Genomic DNA, 23,296 nt, shown 5'->3' with positions numbered 1-23,296 from the left:
GTAACATCCAGTCTTACCCAGAAGACAAGCTCCTGGATGTGTTCTCCCACATTTGGGACAGGGAGGGAACTTGGTCTGCTTATTTGCTGGTCCTCCCTTCTGGCCACCTCCTGTGTTCCACTGCTTCCTTTTACCTTTGCCTTTCCAATTCTGTTTACTTGACTGTGACTTCTGGCTTCCTGCTGTCTTGTCCTCCGTCTTCACTGGCTTATGTTGTGCTCGCTGTGCTTTGATGTTGTTCATGTAATGTTCAGCAATTAATGCTCTACTGATCAATTCTTCGCCAGTCTGGGGCCGATGAGCTCCACTGCTCACATTCAGTGCTATCTGTGGTCTCAGCATTCTGAGCATCAGCCTGACTCGCTCCTTCTCTGTACTCACTAGCTCTGGACAGAGACGAGCTAGTCTATTGAACTTCTTGGCTACTTCTTCCACTGACAAGTCACCTTGTTTGAATTCTATAAACTCCTCGTAGTGCTTGTTGGTAATCTGCAGGTGGAAGAACTCTTCATAGAACTCTGACTGGAAATTTGCCCAGGTCATCTGATCAGCTGCTCTCTTGGTCTTTATCCTCTCCCACTACATACGAGCATCTCCAGACAGGCAGAAAGAGGCGCACTTGACCTTCTCGACTTCTGGCCAGTCAAGAAGCTCCATAGTGCTCTCTAGTGTTTTAAACCAAGCCTGGGCATCCCAGGGCTCAGTCGTGCCTGAGAAGCTCTCTGGTTTCAGCTTCAGCCACTGTATAAGATAAGCTTCTGGTCTCTGGGGTGCTGTGACGGTTCCCTGAGTAGCTGGTGGAGTCTCAGTTACCACTGGGGTCTCTGCAGTGACAACTGGAGGAGGGGGAGGAACTGCTTGCTGGTTTGCCATCAGATTGGCAATCACTTGCTGCTGCTCTGCTACTTGCCTCTGGAGCTGAGCAACCACTTCAGAAAGGTTGGGCTCAGTTGCTCTAGGCACTTCGTTCTCTTGAGCTGGTTCCTCAGTGTGAGTAGCACGGGGACGTCCTCTTCTTGCCATCTAATTATGAAAGGTACAGGCTTGATATCTTACTTTAACCCTTCTAATCATACTTAAATATGAATAAATAAAAGGGAAACTAAATCTTCTATCTTACTTTAGTACTAAAAAGGAAAGTACTCTATACTGCAGTAAAAATAAGGAAAGCAGAAATAAGGAAGGAATTTAAATACTTTTTTACTTGGAGACGGCAAGGATGATGCTGATGTGTGTGTGATGCTGGAGAATGGAACAGTGCTCTGATACCAACTGTAACGACCACCCTTCTTACTACTACTCTCTAAGGGCGACCGTTACCTAACTCCTACTCTACTTACTGGTGTCACTTATGCTATTATTAGCGACACTTAGATTTATCACGGTTCAGAGGGATTCCCACCGAAAAATTCGGCAGAGTCTCCCCTGTACCGGTGACCAAATCCACAATACATAAAAGATATACACAGCCACATGCGGCTGGATCACAATATTCTTCACAACCACGCATTAATAAATCATATTCTAATCAAAAACTAAACTAGCAATAAGAATTAAACTCAAAACTCTCAGAACAAAGCATAACAAGCTACAATGCACTTCGAACTCAAGCATAAACTCATGATTTCATAATGGAAATAAGGAAAATGAACTAGACATAAACTCTAAATGAATAAGTCTTGCTAGTCCCCTCTGGATCCCTCCATAGTTCAGCCACCACACACATCCATCATCACCACCACCCTATCGCCTCCCTTCATATCTTAGCTTTTCCTTTATCTGCAGTAGGAGGAAAGAAAACAAGATCTATAAGCGAAAACGCTTAGTAAGTACTAATCTATCTCACAAAACTCGAAATGCATAAATGAAATGCATAAGTACTGAAACTGAAATACTAAAACTATCTGCATATGCTCATGGTATACAGAAAATGAACTAGATACAAATCATACTCAGTATCAAGCAGAATAACAAGAAACTAACTATGTAAACTTAGAATTAAAGAAACTAACCATTCTTATTTATTCTAAGCATGTAACTTGTTTCATTTCTTATATCCTTGTGTTAGAAATTAATCTTTTAATTCCTATCTTTTACTCACTTCTTCTTTCTTCCTTTCTTAACTTTTCTTTTCTTTGGGTTTTCTTTTCTTGGGCCCAGGCCTAGTACCAACTCATGCGCGTTCCCTAATAGGTTGGGGTTGCGAGCCACCAATCCTAAAAGAGCATACCTCGGTCTACCAGGGCCAAGACCTCGGAAATGGTCACCTGGATTTGTTTAACGACAAGCTCTTGGATGTCGGGTACTAGCCTCTTACTTTAATTTACTTGTTATCTCTTTTTAATTAGACCTTGGTCTTTTTCTTTACTCCTACTTCTCATAATCCTTTATTAGAGCTTATTAGAATCCTTTAGATATATATCTAACAAGTATAGGATTACAACTAACTAAGCATGCTATATAAAAATGACATAAGTAAATCTGAACTCTCTAAGCATGATATAAAATAAAACAACAGAAAAGCAAATCTGAACTTTCTAAACATGCTGTAAAACTAAGGAAAAGAAAGCACATATGAACTTACTAATCATGCTCTAGAATAGAGCAAAAAGAAACCTAATTTGATCTTGCTAATCATTAGCAGTGGATAATGGCTCATGCTTTACTATTAGCAAACAAAAACTAAACAACAAGGGAATGATCTAACAGCATAGGAAAAATCTAAACAACATGCTAAACCCATTCAAATTTCCTTCTCCTCTTCTTTAACAAACCCATGGCAGCAAAGGTAGATTAACCAAGCTAGGGCAGCAAAAAAGGAAATTAACTGTTCATGCTCATTAAGTGGCAAGGAAAACTAAACAATTTAATTTGAGTTTCATAGCAGCAAGGGAAATTACACATGCTCAACTAATTGCTAATGGGAACTACTCAAATTACTTAAAGCTTCTTCTCAGCTTCCTATAAGGACTCACGGCAGCACAAAGGGAAAGGGTTGATACCGTTCAGTCCACAGCAAAGAGCCAAATACAAACCGAGCACACATTTTAGGGCCACACGGCTTATCAATTCCAAGCTAATCATGTACAAGAAGTAATCTACTATGCCAGGTTCCAAAATTCTGTACAAAGCAAGGAAAAACTATAGGAAGCTGTTACCCGCAGCTTCTGATCCCAATTGTACAGTAGACCCGAAACCACCTTGGTAAAGAAAATTCTGCACAACATGATCCTAAACAAGAGGAACCATATCCCTAACACAAGGAATTCGGCACAACCAAATCCGGAAGCAAGGAAGAAAGCCCTAACATGCATTTCTACTCGGCACTGTGAAATCCGGAAGCAAGGAAGAAAAATCGAAACTCGGAGCAACTCCTACCGCAGGTGAGTAGTACTTACTTGCTTTCTTGGACTTACAACCGAGAAGAAAGATTGCTAGGGTTTCGGGAAAAGCTTGAGATCTCGGTGATCCTTTTGTGCCCGCGTGCTCCCCTCGACAATACGACCTTAAGGAGGTGAAGAAAACCCCTCGGAAAGCTTTGGCCGGCCGCCGGAGGAAGAGCCCTAAGCCGGCTTTCTTCGTTTCCGCCGCGAGAGGAGAAGAACCGCGCCGTCGCGAGGGAGAAGGGGAGAAACAATTTCGGGAGAAATTGTTTTGGGTTTTGGAAAATCAAAACCTAATTACCTTTAATATATAAGGGTTTTATTCCAAACTATACTATATCCTTATTTAACTCTATTTGAGATTAACATAAATCTCTTATCCCAGCTGGTCAAGCCGGTTTGGCTTGGTTTGGTCCGACCCGAGGTCGCGGGTTCGAACCTCTTCTCCAACACTTTTTGCTTAAACTTCTTTGGTTTTGTAAAAATACTAAACGACCTCCAAAAATTACGTAAAAATACTCTAAAAATTCCTAAAAATCTCTAGAATATTTTAAAGGCATTTCCAAATATTTTTATGGCCCTTTAGAACTTGAAATGGGAAAAATTGGGTCGTTACAGGAGTATGGATTATTTTACTTTTGAAATTTACTATAACATCATGTTGCTCAAATTGTTTAAGCTGAAAAGAAATGACCCTAAGTGGACAAATTTTTTATGCACGCTCTATACTTCTAAAAAATCATAATTTTTTCGACAATTTACCAAAGGGCGCACGTGGAGATCTAAATTTACCAAAAGGCGTACGTCACTTTGGTATTTACCAAAGAACACACTTTTTTAAGTGCATTTCCTATTTTACCCTCCTGATAATTTGACTTTTTCTACTGTATTTCTTTTCTTTACTATATATTTCTCTCTCTTCTCTCTCTTCTCTGTTTTGTATCGGCAGAACATAGGAATAACATTAGCTAATTTTTTAATAACATTTTAATACATTTGAAAAATCCAAAATAAATAATAGACACCATATTTGAACTCCTTGAAATTTTAGAAATTCATAAAAACTGAAATGGGTGCAATCGGAGCTTTCTAGGTCGATCGGTGGGTTTCGGTCAAAACCCACTGATTGACCTAGAGAGCTCCGATTGCACCGATTTCAGTTTCTATTGATTTCTAAAATTGCTAGGAGTTCAAATATGATGTCTATTATTTATTTTGACTTTTTATAGATGTTAATAAGAAAAATTAAAGAATCAGAATAAAAGCCCACGTTGGGCCTGATATGGAATCATATCAAGCCCACGTTGGGTCTGATATGAGTCCATATCAAGCCCAACGTGAGCTTTTTTGCCGATTCTTTGATTTTACTTGTTAACCTCTATAAAAATCCAAAATAAATAATGGACATCATATTTGAACTCCTTGCAATTTTAGAAATCCATAGAAACTCAAATGGGTGCAATCGGAGCTCTCTAGGTCAATAAGTGGGTTTTGACCGAAACCCACTAATCGACCTAGAAAGCTCCGATTGCACCCATTTCAGTTTCTATAAATTTCTAAAATTTCAAGGAGTTCAAATATGGTGTCCATTATTTATTTTTAGCATTCCTAGTGGTGGACCAGAGGTTTTGAAAAACCCTAAATTTCTCTTTCTTTCTTTTTTCTTTTTTTCTTTTTTTTTGTTACTAGGCCTGATATCTCCCATGTCAGGCCCACATTGGGCTTGATATGGGGAGATATCAGTCCCACATTGGGCCTGATATGAAGAGATATCAGGCCCAACGTGGGCATGATATATATCAGGCCTAAAAAAAAAGAAAAAAAAAGAAAGAGAGATTTAGGATTTTTCAAAACCTTTGGTCCACCACTAGGAATGCCAAAAATAATAATGGACATCATATTTGAACTCTTTGAAATTTTAGAAATTCATAGAAACTGAAATGGGTGCAATCGGAGCTTTCTAAGTCAATCAGTGGGTTTCGGTCAAAACCCACTTATTGACCTAGAGAGCTCCGATTGCACCCATTTCAGTTTCTATGGATTTCTAAAATTGCAAGGAGTTCAAATATGATGTCCATTATTTATTTTATCTTTTCATAGAGGTTAAGAAGCAACATAAAAAAATCAACAAAAAAGCCCACGTTGGGCCTGATATGGAATGATATCAGGCCTAACGTGGGCCTGATATCATTCCATATCAGGCCCAACGTGGGCTTTTTTGCCGATTTTTTTATGTTGCTTGTTAACCTCTATGAAAAGACAAAATAAATAATGGACATCATATTTGAACTCCTTGCAATTTTAGAAATCCATAAAAACTGAAATGGGTGCAATCGGAGCTCTCTAGGTCAATCAGTGAGTTTTGACCGAAACCCACTGATCGACCTAGAAAGCTCCGATTGTACCCATTTTAGTTTCTATGAATTTCTAAAATTTCAAGGAGTTCAAATATAGTGTCCATTATTTATTTTTGGTATTCCTAGTGGTGGACCAGAGGTTTTGAAAAACCCTAAATCTCTCTTTCTTTCTTTTTTCTTTTTTTCTTTTTTTTTGTTATTAGGCCTAATATCTCTCATGTCAGGCCCACATTGGGCCTGATATGAAGAGATATCAGGCCCAACGTGGGCATGATATCTCTTCAAATCAGGCCTAAACAAAAAAAAAGGAAAAAGGGGGAAAAAAAGAAAGATTTAGGATTTTTCAAAACCTCTGGCCCACCACTAGGAATGCTAAAAATAATAATGGACATCATATTTGAACTCTTTGTGTAACACCCAAAAATTCTCAAAATAATTATTATAAATATCCTAGTATTTTTATGGAATTTTAGGATATTTTTATAGAATTTTTAGAATAGCGGAAGTAGCAAAAATAAATAGAAAACGAAAATAGCCTACTCGGGAATTGAACCCGTGACCTATTGGGTCCTACAACTTATAGCGGACTCTAGTAACCAAGTGAACCCAGCAGGGCCGTGCTGAAAGGAAAGGGAAACAATTATATTTATATTTGAGTTGGGTGAATTTAACCACTTGATATAAATAGGAAATTATTAAGTGGGGTTGGGTTTTAACGCAACTCTTCTTCTCCTCAAACCCTCACCGCCGCCCACCTCTCCCTCCTCTTCCTCTCTCGGCGCACCAAGCCTAAGGGCTCTAGGAGCACCTTCCGGCGATGACTCCGACACGAGGATGCTTCCCTTCGTGAGAGGAACACGTAGACGCGAGGGAACCGTCGAGAAGATCGTCACCACCGGAAATCTAGCGATTAGAATCGTAAGAAAACTAGCACAGGAGGTAAGAAACCCCTCACCTGCAGTATAAGTAGCTTCGTGTGATTGCATGCTTTAGTTTAGTAATTTATGGATTTTTGGGCACATAGGGTGTGCAACAGTGCATACCAAGTGCTCGATAGTATGTTTAGTACAATTAAAACGCAACTTAGACATTTTAACAGTTTATCTAAATGCGATAGAAGCATTTAATTAGTATATGCAGTTTTACTACAGCTTATATGGACTACGGTCCAATGGGTGGGCTCCCACAGTCGCCTCTAGGTTCAGACAACCTAGCTCTAGGTTCAGATAACCTAGAAAGAGCAAGACAAGAATTAATTAGCTATGTTCAGTATTTTATTTTCTCAGTGGCACTGTACTGGATTAGATATCCATTGGGTTGGGCTCCCATAGTCGTCCCTAGGTTCAGATAACCTAGTAACCCTACTAAATTCGGGACTTGCAAACCCGGGTCTAGTTAGGGATGCACGCATAGCACGTACAGTTGCCGGGCCCATCAGCAGTATGATTATTATTTTAATCTATTTATGAATATAGTTTTCAAAACTTCACAATAGTTATGTGGATTCAGTACAGCTTTAGCATTAGTTTAGAATTAGCTCAGTTCAGTTTTTGTATCAGTTCAGTTTTCTATTGATACAATATGATAGCTTATGTTAGCACTTGTTGCCATGACTAGTTTGTTTGTATGCCATGCTATACTCTTATATGTTCAGTATTCATATGTTTCAAATAGCATGTTTTAAAGACATAAATTGCATCGTATGCATGTTTTAGTGAGGTAGATGGTTTCTTACTAAGCTCTCAAGCTTACAGATACTATTTTCCGTATACTGCAGATAAAGGTAAAGGAAAAATGGACTAGCGGAGGCTGAAGGTCAATGCAATGATGAAGATGTGTGTGGATGGTGTTAGAGTGTATACTAAAAGCCTAGCTTTTGGTATAAACATTTATCTAGAAATAAGAATCACATTGGTCAAATGTCTACATTCGTGATAAATGTAGTTGTTCAATTAATTTATATTGTAGATAACATGGTGTGTGGTGTCACACACAGAGGATCATGTTATCAGTACCTTATAAATTATAAACAGTAGCTCACGACCAAAATGGAAAGGAACAAACCATTAGAAGGTCGTAGTGTAATTAGGTATCAGTTTATCATGACTGTATAATTACACTAGTACACTTAGAGTGTATTGAGTAGGACCATTTGAGGTCGTTTCTTTTATACTGATTTTATAAAGAAACAAAGACCTCGGTTATTATGGAAGTGTGTGCTCTTAATCCTGATATAATAACAAGCACATATATTTGATATTTATTTCTTTAATTTATCAATGGGTGAGATTTAGTTCGATGAATCAATAAGCCCGATAAGTTGGGAAATGGTATCACTTATAGTGTGTGTTGTTGATTATAGAAGGAAACTGTGTCCTAGAGATACTAGGTTGAGAATGTCCCCAAGAGGAGCTCATAAGGATTGTCATGTTAAACCCTGCAGGTGGACTTAGTCCGACATGACGATGAAGTTGAGTGGTACTACTCTTGGAACTAGATATTAATTAAGTGAGTTGTCAGTAACTTACTTAATTAGTGGACATTTGTTATCTTAAACACAGGGAGACTAACACACTCATAATAAGAAGGAGCCCAAAAATGTAATTTGGGATTGGTGCGGTAGTTCAATAATAATTCTCTAGTGAATTGAATTATTATTGATAAAATTAAGTTGTGTGTTCGGGGCGAACACTGGATGCTTAATTTTATCGGGAGACCAAAACCAATTCCTCCTCTCGGTCCCTATCGTAGCCTCTTAATTATAGAGTACTATACTCACCTATACCCACCTTCTTACCCATCCTATAGGGGGCCGGCCAAGCTAGCTTGGAGACCAAGCTAGGGCCGGCCATGTTTTGGTTCATGGGTGAATTCATGTGGCCGGCCCTAGCTTGAACTCAAGCTTAGGTGGCGGCCCTATTAAAATAAAAAGGAATTTTATTTTTTAAATTTTTCTCATGTGGATAACATGATTTAAAAGAGAGTTTAAAATTTTAAATCTTTCCTTTTATAAGATTCTACAAAAGATCAAGAGAAGAGTTAAATCTCTTTCTTTATTTGTAGATTAAAAGGTTGATTTTAATTTTGGTAAAAACTTTCCTTTTAATCATGTTCATGATTTAAAAGAGAGTTTAAAAATTAAATATCTCTTTTATAAAGCTTCTACAAGGATTAAGAAAAGATTAGATATCTTTCCTTATTTGTAGATTGGAAGAGATTTTAATTTTTTAAAGATAACTTTCTTTTTATCCACATGTTTAAAAGAAATATTTTAATTTATAAAATTTCCTTTTTATTGACCATCATGAAAGGAAAATTATTAGAGAAATTTTTTATAAAATTTCCGGAAACAAATTAGGAAAGTTTTAATTCTTGATTGAATTAAATTTCCTTTGCTTGGTTTAAAGTGGCCGACCACATTGTTGATGAGAAAAAAATTATTTTTAATTAAATAAATTTTCCTTATCAATGGCAAAAGAATTAAGGAAATTTTTATTTAAATTTCCTTATTTGCCAAGGCCAAGGATTATAAAAGAGAGGGTAGAGGTGTCTTCATGGACAACAACTCTATTATTTTTCCTCTCTCTTTTTCTTCTTTGGTGTGGCCGGTCATCCTCTCCTCCTTTCTTCTCTTTGATGGCCGAACCTCATCCTTCTTGTGGAGACTCATATGGTGGCCGGATCAAGTTTAGAGAAGAAGAAGAAGAAGGAGAGAAAGAAAGCTTTGTTTCTAGCATCCCTTGGAGCATGGTGGTGGTGGCCGAACCTCTTCATCCTAGAAGAAGTTTTGATGGCCGAAACTTGCAAGGAAGCTTGGTCGTTCTCATCTCGGAAGATCGTTGCCCACACAACGTCCGAGGTTAAAAGAGGAATACGGTAGAAGATCAAGAGGTTTTTCTAAAAGGTATAACTAGTAATTTTTCTTTCCGCATCATACTAGTTATTTTTGGAAATAATACTAAATACAAGAGGCATACGATTCTAGAGTTTCGAATTTGTTTTCGATATAGTGTTCTTTTGTTTTTCTTTTCCTTGTGATTTGATTGTTCTTTTCGGTTAACCTAAAGTTATTTTAGGAAATTAAATATTAGCTTTCTGTAAAAGGTTTTGTCTAGTCGGTGGTGGTTGCTCCCATATCCAAGAAGGCCATGTGCCTCGCCACGTCAGTACTGGGAACCGATTATGGAAATTAATATTTAATGGAATTAATAACTTAAGGTGACTTGGGTCGAACGTGTTAAGTTTCGCAGGAGATCCAAGTCAAAACCTAAAAGAACAAATAGATTAAGTTTTGGATCAAACGTGTTAAGTTCCGCAGGCGATCCAAAATTTAATTTAAAAGAACACATGGTAGCTAGGAAAAGGTTCAGACCTTTGTACAAAATTTTGAATGGAACCTCTAGGCTTTCCGAGTAGCAACCAACAATTGGTATCAGAGCTAGGGTTTTGCCTCTGTGTATTTGGTATTAGTTTAATTATGCACATGCCATACATAATTTAGGCAGGATAATAGTAGGATGTGCTAACTTTGTGGATGCAAGATCCAACTATTATGGCTTATAGTTTTATGTGTGTGATTGGACCCTTGGATATGTCAAGGGCATTTATATGTGTGTGCATGATTGTATTATAAAATACAGCTGTATTTAGTTTTATTAGGATTTTATTTTTGATCTAGATACATGTACATTCCTTTTATGGAATATAGGATCAAAATTGTAAAATTCTATTTATGTCGCGGATCGAATCTTGCAAAGCGTGGAACCTTCTAAGGACCAGAGGCGCAGCGGAACTAGGAGCAAGATGGATGCGACAGCTAGACCCGGTGGCGGTGGCCAAATATGGCAGCAGCTTGGGATGACAACACACGGAGGACAACTAGAGATAAAAGCCATAATAGTTGAAAATTAGATTTTCTATTTATTGCTTTTATATTGTGTGTGCATGTTAGTTTACAAGTTTAGTAGGCTAGCATAGTTAAAATTCCTCATTAATAAATAACTAAGTGGGAGAGGGATTTTTAAGTAAATCCCATGGTCTCCATTACTGGTTTGTAAGTGATGCAAACAAGCTTGCGCGTTGGCTCTGAGTGCCTTCCTCCATAACGGATGAGCTAGTTTGCAGATCACTAGAACAGACTTCCATTTTTGGATGACTATAGGAAGTTAATTAAAAGCGTGTGATCTTCCCCAACGGAAGGGGCATAATCTTATTAATGGACTTAGTGTCAAGTAATGGTATACACTTAGACACATCTAATAGTATCCTCCCCATCGGAGTCACTGTTATTATTTGTGTGACCAAATGAAACCAACTATTAATTTGTCATAAAACTAAGTTGACAAGATAATAAAATTAAAGGGTTAAAACCCCTCTTACAAATGATTGATTTTGTATACGTCCACACTAACGTGGCATACAAAATTAACGGTGTTTGAGATAATTTTATTTGTCATAAAGTTACGTTGACAAGATAGTTAATGGGTAAGACCCTCCTCTTACAAATGTTGATTTTGTATACGTCCACACTAACGTGGCATGCAAAATTTACGGTGTTTTGAGGTGTTGGTAAATTTAAAAAGTATTGTTAGAGGAATCAATATTATTTTAAATTTAGAAGTCTTGACCAAATATTTGATTAAGGATAGACCAACTATTAATTTTATTCGTCATAAAGTAAGGTTGACGAGATAATAAAATTAAATGATAAAATTTCCTCTTTGAATTTGTATACGTCCACACTAACGTGGCATACAAAATTCATGGGGATTTTTTAAGGAGTTGGTCTTAGCCAAATATTTTTGTGATTCTTAGGATGATGGTCAATCCCTAGCTGATATACTTTAGGATAGACTTAGTGGTCCCAATTATAATTGATTAGAAATAGGATTTGAACATTAAGGTAGACTATCCTCTTAGAACTAAGAACAATCTAGGTGTATTTTATTCATTAGTTGAAACATGTTTAGTGGTGTTATCTACCAGAACCTGGAGTGTAGATACAGATGCCATTAATCATGTCCGCAATTCATTGCAGGGTTCCAGGAAACCCGACAACTAAATGAAAATAAAAACACCGTCCACATGGGCACTGCTGTAAAAGTGGCAGCTGTTGCAGTGAGAGATGTTTATCTTTTGATAAAAATAAAACATGGATTTTTGAGTAAATGTCTTTACACACTAAGTTTAGAAAGAACTAGTTTTCAGTTTCTAAACTATTCAAAGAACATGATATTCTGCCTCTTTTAATAACAAAGTTGTTATTAAGAAAAAGAGGGAAGTTATCTGTTCTGGTACGTTGGTTGGCAATTTATAAATCCAATAACTCTCACGATGCAACAAATGGAAATTAGTAACACATCTTCTAACTTTAAGAGAAAGTAACCTTCGGAAATGAACCAATTATATCTTTGGCATCTAAGGCTAGGTTATATTAACTTGAGTATGATTCATTGGTAGCTGATGAACTTTTGGGTTCATTAGTAGTGGAAATCTTTCCAACCTGCGAGTCTTACTTGGAAGGAAAAATAACCAAGAAGCTTTCAAGTCTAAGGGGTATGGAGTCAAAGATATGTTGAAATTGGTTCATTCTGATTTGTGTGATCCTATGACTATCCAAGAAAGAGGTTGTTTCAAATTTTTGTCTATTTTATAGACAACTATTTGATATACGAATACATTTACTTGATGTGCCACAAGTCTAAGTGCTTTGATTAGTTCAAAGAGTATGAGGCTGATGTGGAGAAATGTCAAGGTAAAAGTATCAAGACACTACGGTGAGATCGTAGTGGCAAGTACCTCTTGGGAGAATTTAGGAGTCACTTATCAGAAGTAGGGATTCAATCCCAACTAACTACACCTAGGTATATCCCAACAGAATGGTGTAGAAAAAGGAAGGTATAGGACTCTTATGGAAATAAGTAGATTGATGATGAGTTATTTAGAAAATTACCAAATTTATTTTAAGGATATACTCTGGAAACGGAAGTAAACAGAGTACCTTCCAAAGTCAGAACTCTCCACTCATATAGAATTGCTGAATAGGTGTAAGCCTATTTTGAAGCATATTCGGATTCGGGTAGTCCAGCACATATGCTGAAGAGAGACAATGATAAGTTGGACAGGAATTCACTTGTTTGTGGGTTATCCTAGAGAAATGAAAGTAGGTTTATAGTCTTAAAAATCAGAAGGTTATTGTTAGCATCAATGACCGATTTTTAGAAAAGGACTATGTAATAAACCTCATGCCCATAAGTAAATTTGTTCTTAAGGAAATAATAAAGGACATGTCTAATCTAGTACCAACTGTACAAGATGAAATATCACAAGAAACTGCAATATGTATCATAAATGATACACAATTACAGATAGTGCCTCATCGTAGTGGGAGGGTTGTTAGGCAGCCTAAAAAGATTTATGTTTTGGAAGAGTTTTTGGACTCGATCCCTGAAGGACATGAACCTGATCTCCGGACATATGACGAAGCACTTCAAGATAAAGATGCAATATCTTGGCAAAGAGTAATGAATAACAGAATTAGAATATATGTATTCTAATAAAATCTGGAAGCTTATAGAACCACCAAATGGTATAAAAGCCTTTTGGTGTAAAAAGGTCTATATTAGGAAAAGAGGGATAGACAGGAAGGTAGAAACTTTCAAAGCAAGGCTAGATGAAAAAGGAAACTTTTTCACTGGTAGCCATGCTTAAGTCTATCCGGATTCTTTTATCTATTTTGCAAGTGGATGTCAAGACAGCATTCCTTAATGGAAGTCTTGAAGAAAACATCCATATAAAGCAACCAAAAGGGTTCATTGCAAAGGGCTAAGAGCATCTTGTGTGTAAGCTCAATCAGTCTATGGACTGAGGCAAAGCTTCAAGGTCTTGGAATATCCGGTTTATTAAAGTAATCCAGATCTATGGATTTAGTAACCGGATAAGTCTTGTGTATACAAAAGATGTGATGGAAACGTGGTGGTATTTTTTGTACTATACTTAGATAACATTTTTAGTAGTTGGAAACAATATCAAAATGTTGTCAGAAGTAAGGGTATGGTTGTCCAAACAATTCGATATAAAGGACTTGGGAGAATGTATATATTCTTGAGATCAAAGTAATAAGGGATCGCAAGAAAAGAATATTTTACTTATCCCAAGCTTCATACATCAGAAAAATCCTTGCTCGTTTTAAGCATACAAAACTCCAAGAAAGGTTTCTTACCTTTTCAGGATGGAGTAACTTTATCTAAAGATATGTCTCTGTAGACATCAAAGGAGATAAAGGAAATAAAGGCAGTTCTTTATGCTATGGCTGTTGGAAGCCTAATGTATGCTATGCACGAGATCAGAAATCTGTTTTGCCAAGGGCATAGTTAGCAGATATCAAAGTAACCCTGGACAAGGACAGTGGACTGTAGTAAAGCATATATTGTAGTACCTTAGAGGCACTAGAAATTATATGCTAGCTTACAAGGCAGTTAATTTGGTCCTTGTGGGTTGCATGGATTTTGACTTCCAATCGGATAGGGACAATAATAAGTCAACCTCGGGGTTTTGTGTTTACTTTAGGAGGTAAAGTCATAACTATGGAAGAGTGATAAGCATAGGTGTTTTTCTGGACTCCACCATAGAAGCTTAGTATATGGCAAGCATCTGAGGTAGCTATAAAAGCTGAATGACTCAATAATCTCAAGATAGACTTAGATATGATTTCTGGTTTGTCCAAAGATTATTACAATTTATTGTAATAATATTGGTGCAGTAGCAAACTCGAAGAAACCATAAGTCTATAAAGGCAAGTAAACACAATAGAGCGCAAGTACCACCCAATACGAAAAATTGTATAAACGAGGAGAAGTTGTTGCTGCCTAGATTGCATCAGGTGATGACCTATAGATCCTTCCACCGAGGTCCTTAAGGCAAGAGCTTTTGATGGACATGTTGAAGGGTTAGGAATCAGATGTATGGCAGCAGATATAGCAGTTTAGTCTTTTAGTATAAGTGGAAGATTGTTAGAGTGTATACTAAAAGCCTAGCTTTTGGTATAAACATTTATCTAGAAATAAGAATCACATTGGTCAAATGTCTACATTCGTGATAAATGTAGTTGTTCAATTAATTTATATTGTAGATAACATGGTGTGTGGTGTCACACACAGAGGATCATGTTATCAGTACCTTATAAATTATAAACAGTAGCTCACGACCAAAATGGAAAGGAACAAACCATTAGAAGGTCGTAGTGTAATTAGGTATCAGTTTATCATGACTGTATAATTACACTAGTACACTTAGAGTGTATTGAGTAGGACCATTTGAGGTCGTTTCTTTTATACTGATTTTATAAAGAAACAAAGACCTCGGTTATTATGGAAGTGTGTGCTCTTAATCCTGATATAATAACAAGCACATATATTTGATATTTATTTCTTTAATTTATCAATGGGTGAGATTTAGTTCGATGAATCAATAAGCCCGATAAGTTGGGAAATGGTATCACTTATAGTGTGTGTTGTTGATTATAGAAGGAAACTGTGTCCTAGAGATACTAGGTTGAGAATGTCCCCAAGAGGAGCTCATAAGGATTGTCATGTTAAACCCTGCAGGTGGACTTAGTCCGACATGACGATGAAGTTGAGTGGTACTACTCTTGGAACTAGATATTAATTAAGTGAGTTGTCAGTAACTTACTTAATTAGTGGACATTTGTTATCTTAAACATAGGGAGACTAACACACTCATAATAAGAAGGAGCCCAAAAATGTAATTTGGGATTGGTGCGGTAGTTCAATAATAATTCTCTAGTGGAATGAATTATTATTGATAAAATTAAGTTGTGTGTTCGGGGCGAACATAGGATGCTTAATTTTATCGGGAGACCAAAACCAATTCCTCCTCTCGGTCCCTATCGTAGCCTCTTAATTATAGAGTACTATACTCACCTATACCCACCTTCTTACCCATCCTATAGGGGGCCGGCCAAGCTAGCTTGGAGACCAAGCTAGGGCCGGCCATGTTTTGGTTCATGGGTGAATTCATGTGGTCGGCCCTAGCTTGAACTCAAGCTTAGGTGGCCGACCCTATTAAAATAAAAAGGAATTTTATTTTTTAACTTTTTCTCATGTGGATAACATGATTTAAAAGAGAGTTTAAAATTTTAAATCTTTCCTTTTATAAGATTCTACAAAATATCAAGAGAAGAGTTAAATCTCTTTCCTTATTTGTAGATTAAAAGGTTGATTTTAATTTTGATAAAAACTTTCCTTTTAATCATGTTCATGATTTAAAAGAGAGTTTAAAAATTAAATATCTCTTTTATAAAGCTTCTACAAGGATTAAGAAAAGATTAGATATCTTTCCTTATTTGTAGATTGGAAGAGATTTTAATTTTTTAAAGATAACTTTCTTTTTATCCACATGTTTAAAAGAAATATTTTAATTTATAAAATTTCCTTTTTATTGACCATCATGAAGGGAAAATTATTAGAGAAATTTTTTATAAAATTTCCGGAAACAAATTAGGAAAGTTTTAATTCTTGATTGAATTAAATTTCCTTTGCTTGGTTTAAAGTGGCCGGCCACATTGTTGATGAGAAAAAAATTATTTTTAATTAAATAAATTTTCCTTATCAATGGCAAAAGAATTAAGGAAATTTTTATTTAAATTTCCTTATTTGCCAAGGCCAAGGATTATAAAAGAGAGGGTAGAGGTGCCTTCATGGACAACAACTCTATTATTTTTCCTCTCTCTTTTTCTTCTTTGGTGTGGCCGGCCATCCTCTCCTCCTTTCTTCTCTTTGATGGCCGAACCTCATCCTTCTTGTGGAGACTCATATGGTGGCCGGATCAAGTTTAGAGAAGAAGAAGAAGAAGGAGAGAAAGAAAGCTTTGTTTCTAGCATCCCTTGGAGCATGGTGGTGGTGGCCGAACCTTTTCATCCTAGAAGAATTTTTGATGGCCGAAACTTGCAAGGAAGAAGAAGGTGCTTGGTGGTTCTCATCTCGGAAGATCGTTGCCCACACAACGTCCGAGGTTAGAAGAGGAATACGGTAGAAGATCAAGAGGTTTTTCTAAAAGGTATAACTAGTAATTTTTCTTTCCGCATCATACTAGTTATTTTTGGAAATAATACTAAATACAAGAGGCATACGATTCTAGAGTTTCGAATTTGTTTTCGATATAGTGTTCTTTTGATTTTCTTTTCCTTGTGATTTGATTGTTCTTTTCGGTTAACCTAAAGTTATTTTAGGAAATTAAATATTAGCTTTCTGTAAAAGGTTTTGTCTAGTCGGTGGTGGTTGCTCCCATATCCAAGAAGGCCATGTGCCTCGCCACGTCAGTACTGGGAATCGATTATGGAAATTAATATTTAATGGAATTAATAACTTAAGGTGACTTGGGTCGAATGTGTTAAGTTTCGCAGGAGATCCAAGTCAAAACCTAAAAGAACAAATAGATTAAGTTTTGGATCAAACGTGTTAAGTTCCGCAGGCGATCCAAAATTTAATTTAAAAGAACACATGGTAGCTAGGAAAAGGTTCAGACCTTTGTACAAAATTTTTGTACAGTGGAACCTCTAGGCTTTCCGAGTAGCAACCAACAGATGGAACCTGGAATAAAGACCTTGGAGAAACTAGAAATAAATCTGAAACCTTAGCATTTTATTAAGTTGTTACTTTCCGCACTTCTAGTTATTTTAATGCTATGAATCATGAAAGACCGGTTTAGATTGTTAGTGTTCCTGCTTAGAATGTCAGTTGGTGTTATTGGGATGTTTATAGTCATGTTAGAACTTGTGGATGTGAATTTGGCACGAAACAGTGCTGAAATCAAACTTATGGTACGAAATCAGAAACCCCAATCGATCGGCCGATCGATTGGAGGCTTCTCAGTCGATCAGCCGATCGATTGAGAAGTTCGTACCGCGAACAGTAAGCTCCTGGATCGATCAGCCGATCGATCCGGATGCCTTCTGTCGCGAACAGGAAGCCCTGAGATCGATCACTGAATCGATTTACCAGTCTCGATCGATCAGCCGATCGATCCAGGATATTAACCCGAGCACAGTAGCCATCAGAATCGATCCATGGATCTATTCAACAGCTTGCAATCGATTGAGTTCAATCTGGATCGATTGGGAAGCTGGGTTTCGACCAAGAGACCTTGTAATTCAGCTCCTTGACCGTAGGGGATGTAGGATATGCCATGTATACCTTAGATTGCATCCCTTAGCACATGTAGGACCAAAAACTTGTATTAGCTTAGCAAAGTTTTAATTGGTACAGTTTTCGCACCTAGACTTAGTAATGGTCATGGAGATAGCTTAGCACAACATAATGTGACGGTCCGGCCTCGCAGCGTAGTCAGTAGGAGGCGGGGCGTTACAGAGTGGTATCAGAGCAAGTTCCATACTTTCTTCACACACATCAGCATTGAACCTGCAGCTTCCAAGTAAGAACACCTCTCCTCTTACTTATGTTTTCCTACTGTCATGTTTATAGATAGCTAAAGCATGTTGATATATGATAGTGTTTAACATGGTTGATTATAGTAAGTAGTTAAATGTGATAGTATTAGTTATGTATGTCCTCTATTCCTTTAGAAATGGCAAGAGGACGCCCAGCTAGAAGGGCACCAACTACTGAGCCCCAGCACGAGGCAGGCAGTTCAGTGCCTCCCCTAGACCATACAGCATTAGTGGCTCAGTTACAGTAGCAGCTAGCTGAACAGCAACAGGAGATAGCCACCTTAAAGGCTAATCAGCAGAATACTCCCACTGTCACCCCGGAACCAAACATAGCAACCCCAGTAGTTATAGAGGTTCCACCAGTCCAGCCTACAGCACAGTAGCCCCAGCAATAGAGGTAAAGAAAGAAGCCTATCTGATCCAGTGGCAGAGGGTCAAGCCCGAGAACTTCTCAGGCAACAGTGAACCATGGGATGCTCAAGCCTGGTTCAAAACACTGGAGAGCACGATGGAGCTTCTGGACTGGCCAGAACACGAGAAGGTGAAGTGCGCCTCATTCTGCCTAACAGGAGACACACATATGTGGTGGGAGAGAATTAGAGTGAAGCGCCCAGTAAACTAGATGACATGGGCTAACTTCGAGAAAGAATTCTTCGAGGAGTTCTTTCACATGCGGGTCACAAACCGCCACTACGACGAGTTCACTGAGTTTCGCCAGAGCAACCTTTCAGTGGAGGAAGCCGTGAAGAAATTCAACAGATTGGCTCGTCTATGCCCTGAACTAGTCAGCACAGAAAAAGAACGAGTTCGGTTGATGCTCAAGATGCTGAGGCCGGAGATAGCGATGAACATGGCTGGCGGCGTTCATAGGCCGTAAACCACCGAAGAACTAGTCAGCAGTGCTCTGACCACCGAGCACTACAGAACAATATCAAGCAGCAGAAGCAAGTCCTCTCAGAGTCCAAAGGGCAAGGAGGCTCAGGTACTCAGAAACAACAAGGCCACAGCTCTAACTGGAAAGGGAACTCCAGCAGCAAGCGCAAACCAGGGAGTTACCCGAAAGGAGGACCAGCTAGTAAACAGCCTAGTTATCCCAAATGTGCTACTTGTGGGAAATTTCACCCAGGAGTTTGTCGTAAGGGCACACGGGGATGCTTTGAATGTGGGCAGGAAGGACATATGGCTAAGCAGTGCCCAAACAAGACAATTCTTCCTCAACCACAGCCGATTCAGTACGGAGGCCAATCAGCACAGCTACGTCAGATGTAGGCAGCTTTAGATGGTCCACACATCAGCCAGGGCAGATTAGAAGCCCCTCCAGCTATGACTAATGCGAGGATCTACTCACTCACCAGAGAGGACGTAGCAAATGCCTCGACAGTTGTTTCAGGTCAGATCAGTATTTTACAGCAAAGTACAAATGTCTTATTCGATACTGGGGCAACCCATTCCTATATATCCAGGATATTTACCGAAAAGATAGCGATACCTCCAGAGGTACTCAGTGGTCAGTTCTTAACAACATTATCTTCAGGAGAAATTATGGCATCCACGCACTGGCTCAGAGCGGTGCCAGTCATTATAGTAGACAGAGAACTCTTTTGTGATCTGATAGTGCTAGACATGACTGATTATGATGTCATCTTTGGAATTGACTTCCTGATCAAATACGGTGCCTCTATAGAGTGTCGTAAACAGAAAGTCGTATTCCAACCGGAAGCAGAAGTACAGTTTGAGTACATCGGAGAACCAAAGAGAAAGGCCAAGAAGTTTCTCTCAGATCTAAGAGCACAGAAATTAATGGATTCAGGATGTACGGGATTCCTAGCACATGTAGTCAATACCTGTCAGGACAAGGACCAACAACTAGCAGGGGTCCGAGTCGTATGTGACTACCCAGTAGTCTTCCCTGAGGAGTTACCAGGTCTAGCACCAGACAGGGAGATTGAATTTGAGATAGAACTCATTCCCGGTACGAATCCTATCTCCAAAGTGTTGGTGCAACCTTAGGTCAAGGTTGACCTGGTTGACCTGACTCGAGTTGACCTGACTCGAGTTGTATTTTGATGTTTGACTTAGGAAGATTGTTGGTGCAACCTTATGTCAAGGTTGACCTGGTTGAGTTGTATTTTGATGTTTGACACTCGTGGAAGAGTTTGTATTCTTGATATGGGACAAATGTTTGGGAGATTATTGGTGCAACGTAGGTCAAGGTTGACCTGATCCGGGAAAGAGTCCAAGTATAGAGACTTAGCAACGGAAAAAGTCCAAGCAGAGAACTTTGCACTGGAAAAGACCAAGCAGGGAGCTTGGCACGCGAAAAGTCCAAGTGTGGAGACTTGGCACGGGAAAAGTCCAAGTATGGAGACTTGGCACTGGAAAAGTCCAAGTATGGAGACTTGGCACTGGAAAAGTCCAAGTATGGAGACTTGGCACGGAGAAGTCCTAACTGGGATGTTAGGCAGTGTGGAAAGTCTTGGTGAGTGAAGCCAGGCAGTGGGAAAGTCCTGGTGAGTGAAGCCAGGCAGTGGGAAAGTCCTAATTGGGATGTTAGGCAGTGTGGAAAGTCCTGGTGAGTGAAGCCAGGCAGTGGGAAAGCCCTAACTGGGATGTTAGGCAGTTGGAAAGTCCTGGTGAGTGAAGCCAGGCAGTGAGAAAGTCCTAACTGGGATGTTAGGCAGTGTGGAAATCCTGGTGAGTGAAGCCAGGTGAAAGTCTGGGTGAGTGAAGCCAGGCAAAGGAAAATCCAGATGGATCATGGATGATCGGACATCTGGTGTTGAGGAAAGTCCAAGTAGGTCAAAGGGATTGACCGGACACTTGGCGGGGAATTCTAGCAGGTCGAGGGAGTGACCAGATGCTAGTACCAACAGGTCGAGGTTGACCGAATGTTGGTTTGGAAGGGTTGGGACTTGGTTCGGGCAAAAACCAAGTCACTAGTTATCTGATCGGTCTGGTGACCGATCAGTGTGCTACTGATCGGTATCTGATCGGTCTGCAGACCGATCAGAGGTTCAGCCGTTGCGAGAAACGGCTGCGGTCCGTGGACCGATCAGGAGCTTCCCGATCGGTCGTGGCGACCGATCGAGATGATGTCGCGGAAGGAAGAGCTTCAAAGCCAAGAGTTGGGATCGGTCCGTGGACCGATGATTGATCGGTCCGCAGACCGATCGAGTCTGCAATTTTACGTGCGATGCGGGGACCCGATCGGTAGGGGCTGATCGGTCCACCGATCGAGTTCTAAACTTGCAACGCAACGGCTAGTTTCTTCGTTGTTTCTTCTTCGCGGTATAAAGGAGACGAGGGCATCTTCCGTGCTGTTGCTTCTTTCTCTTCTCTTCTTCTGAGCTGCTCTGGTGCTTGAGCTTTGTTGAGCTCTTCTTCGCAAGCTTCGCGTGAGCTTCTTTCTGGGACTCCGACTGAGCTGCTGCTGTGGTTGGCGTCCGAGAAGTGTTGCTTCTTCAACAATCGACAAGAAGGCAAGGGTTGTTTACATTTCTGTGTATTTACTTCTTGTTTCTCTTGTATTTGTACTCCTTATCTTGCTGTTGCAAGAAGTAGTTGTGTGAGGTTTCTCCACCCATAAGGAGCTCATATTTAGCTTCTCCGGGGACTCATCCACCGACGGATTGGTAGGCTTACGTCCACCTTACGGACACGCCGAGGAGTAGGAGTTCATCTCGAACCTCGTTACATCGGTTTGTTTTCTTCTCCTCGGTTTCTTCCTTGTATTTCCGCTACGACTAACCCTGTAGGAAGAACGAGAATTTGGGCGGCTATTCACACCCCCTCTCTGGCCGATATGGAACGTCCCAACAAGTGGTATCAGAGCGAGGCCGCTCTTCGACGGATCAACACCCGGGGGAGCACGGACTAGAGATGGATCTCTTTGGAGAAGATGTCACGATTCAACCCTTCTACGAGTCTCACAACAACTTCACATATTGGAAGGTAAGGATGATGTATTTTCTTAGGACTAATATGTTAAATTGGTTTTGTGTACAAGAAGGGTTTTCCCCTCCGATGGATGAGGAAGGAAAACCTATCAAGAAGAAGGAGTGGACGAAAGAGCAAATCCGACAATCCGAAATCAATGACGAGGTAACAAAAATTATTGAATTTGCTTTACCTAATAATGTTTTGTGCAAGATAGATAGGTACAACAACGCCAAGGAATTGTGGAACAATTTGGAAAAATTCCATGAAGAGGAGCCTAGTGAGCCAAGTAGCTCACATCATGGAGGAAGCGAATTGGGAGTTGAGGGCTACTCAACATCCAAGGAAGAAGAGGAGGAGAGCTCTTGTTCAAGATCGGAGCAAGAAGAGGCATTTACCTCCGGAAGGGATGAAGAAGAAAGCTCATCTACATCCACAACCCTAGGTAACTCAAACACTGTGATTTCAAGCAAATTACACATAATGTGTTTTGAGTGTAGGAAGTTTGGGCACTACAAGAGTAAGTGTCCAAAGAGGGTTAGAAAGACTCCACCGGCACCAAAGGTCAAGGAAGCCGGAGTCCCGACATGCAAGAGCAAGAAGCACGTGGTGTGCTTCCAATGCAAGCAACGGGGACACTATAGGAGTCAATGTCCAAGGGGGAGGCAACCTCACAAGGACAAGAGGCCAAACACATGTAAAGGGGGAGCTAAGGCAAACCCTAAGGTAACATTTAAAGCTCATTCTTGCAATTCTAGTAGGATGCATGCTAGTAGTCTTATTGCCATTGTCAATAATGATAAGCATGTTAACACTAGAAATCGATACATGTGCTTAGGAGCCAAGCATGTTGGGCTAGATAAGAACAATTCTAGAAATGCTAACCCTAGAATTAACTCATCTAAGGCTAAGGAAAATCTAGGTAGAAACCCCAAGACAACTAGACATATGCCTAGGAACACCTCAAGAAAGAATGATAAGTTAAAACTTGAGGTTTTAGAGAAAGAAAATCAAGTCTTGAGGTCAAGACTTAACACTCTAGAAAAGGCCCTAAAGAATTTAGAGAAGTCAACTCTAGGGTCTAAGGGTCAAATTTCAAAACCCAAGGACAAGAAAGGTTTGGGTCACAAACCTAAGTCCCAAATGGTCAAGCC

Source organism: Zingiber officinale, chromosome 8A (assembly GCF_018446385.1).
Source record: "Zingiber officinale cultivar Zhangliang chromosome 8A, Zo_v1.1, whole genome shotgun sequence".
Classification (NCBI taxonomy): Eukaryota; Viridiplantae; Streptophyta; class Magnoliopsida; order Zingiberales; family Zingiberaceae; genus Zingiber; species Zingiber officinale.
This window is presented reverse-complemented; position numbering follows the sequence as displayed.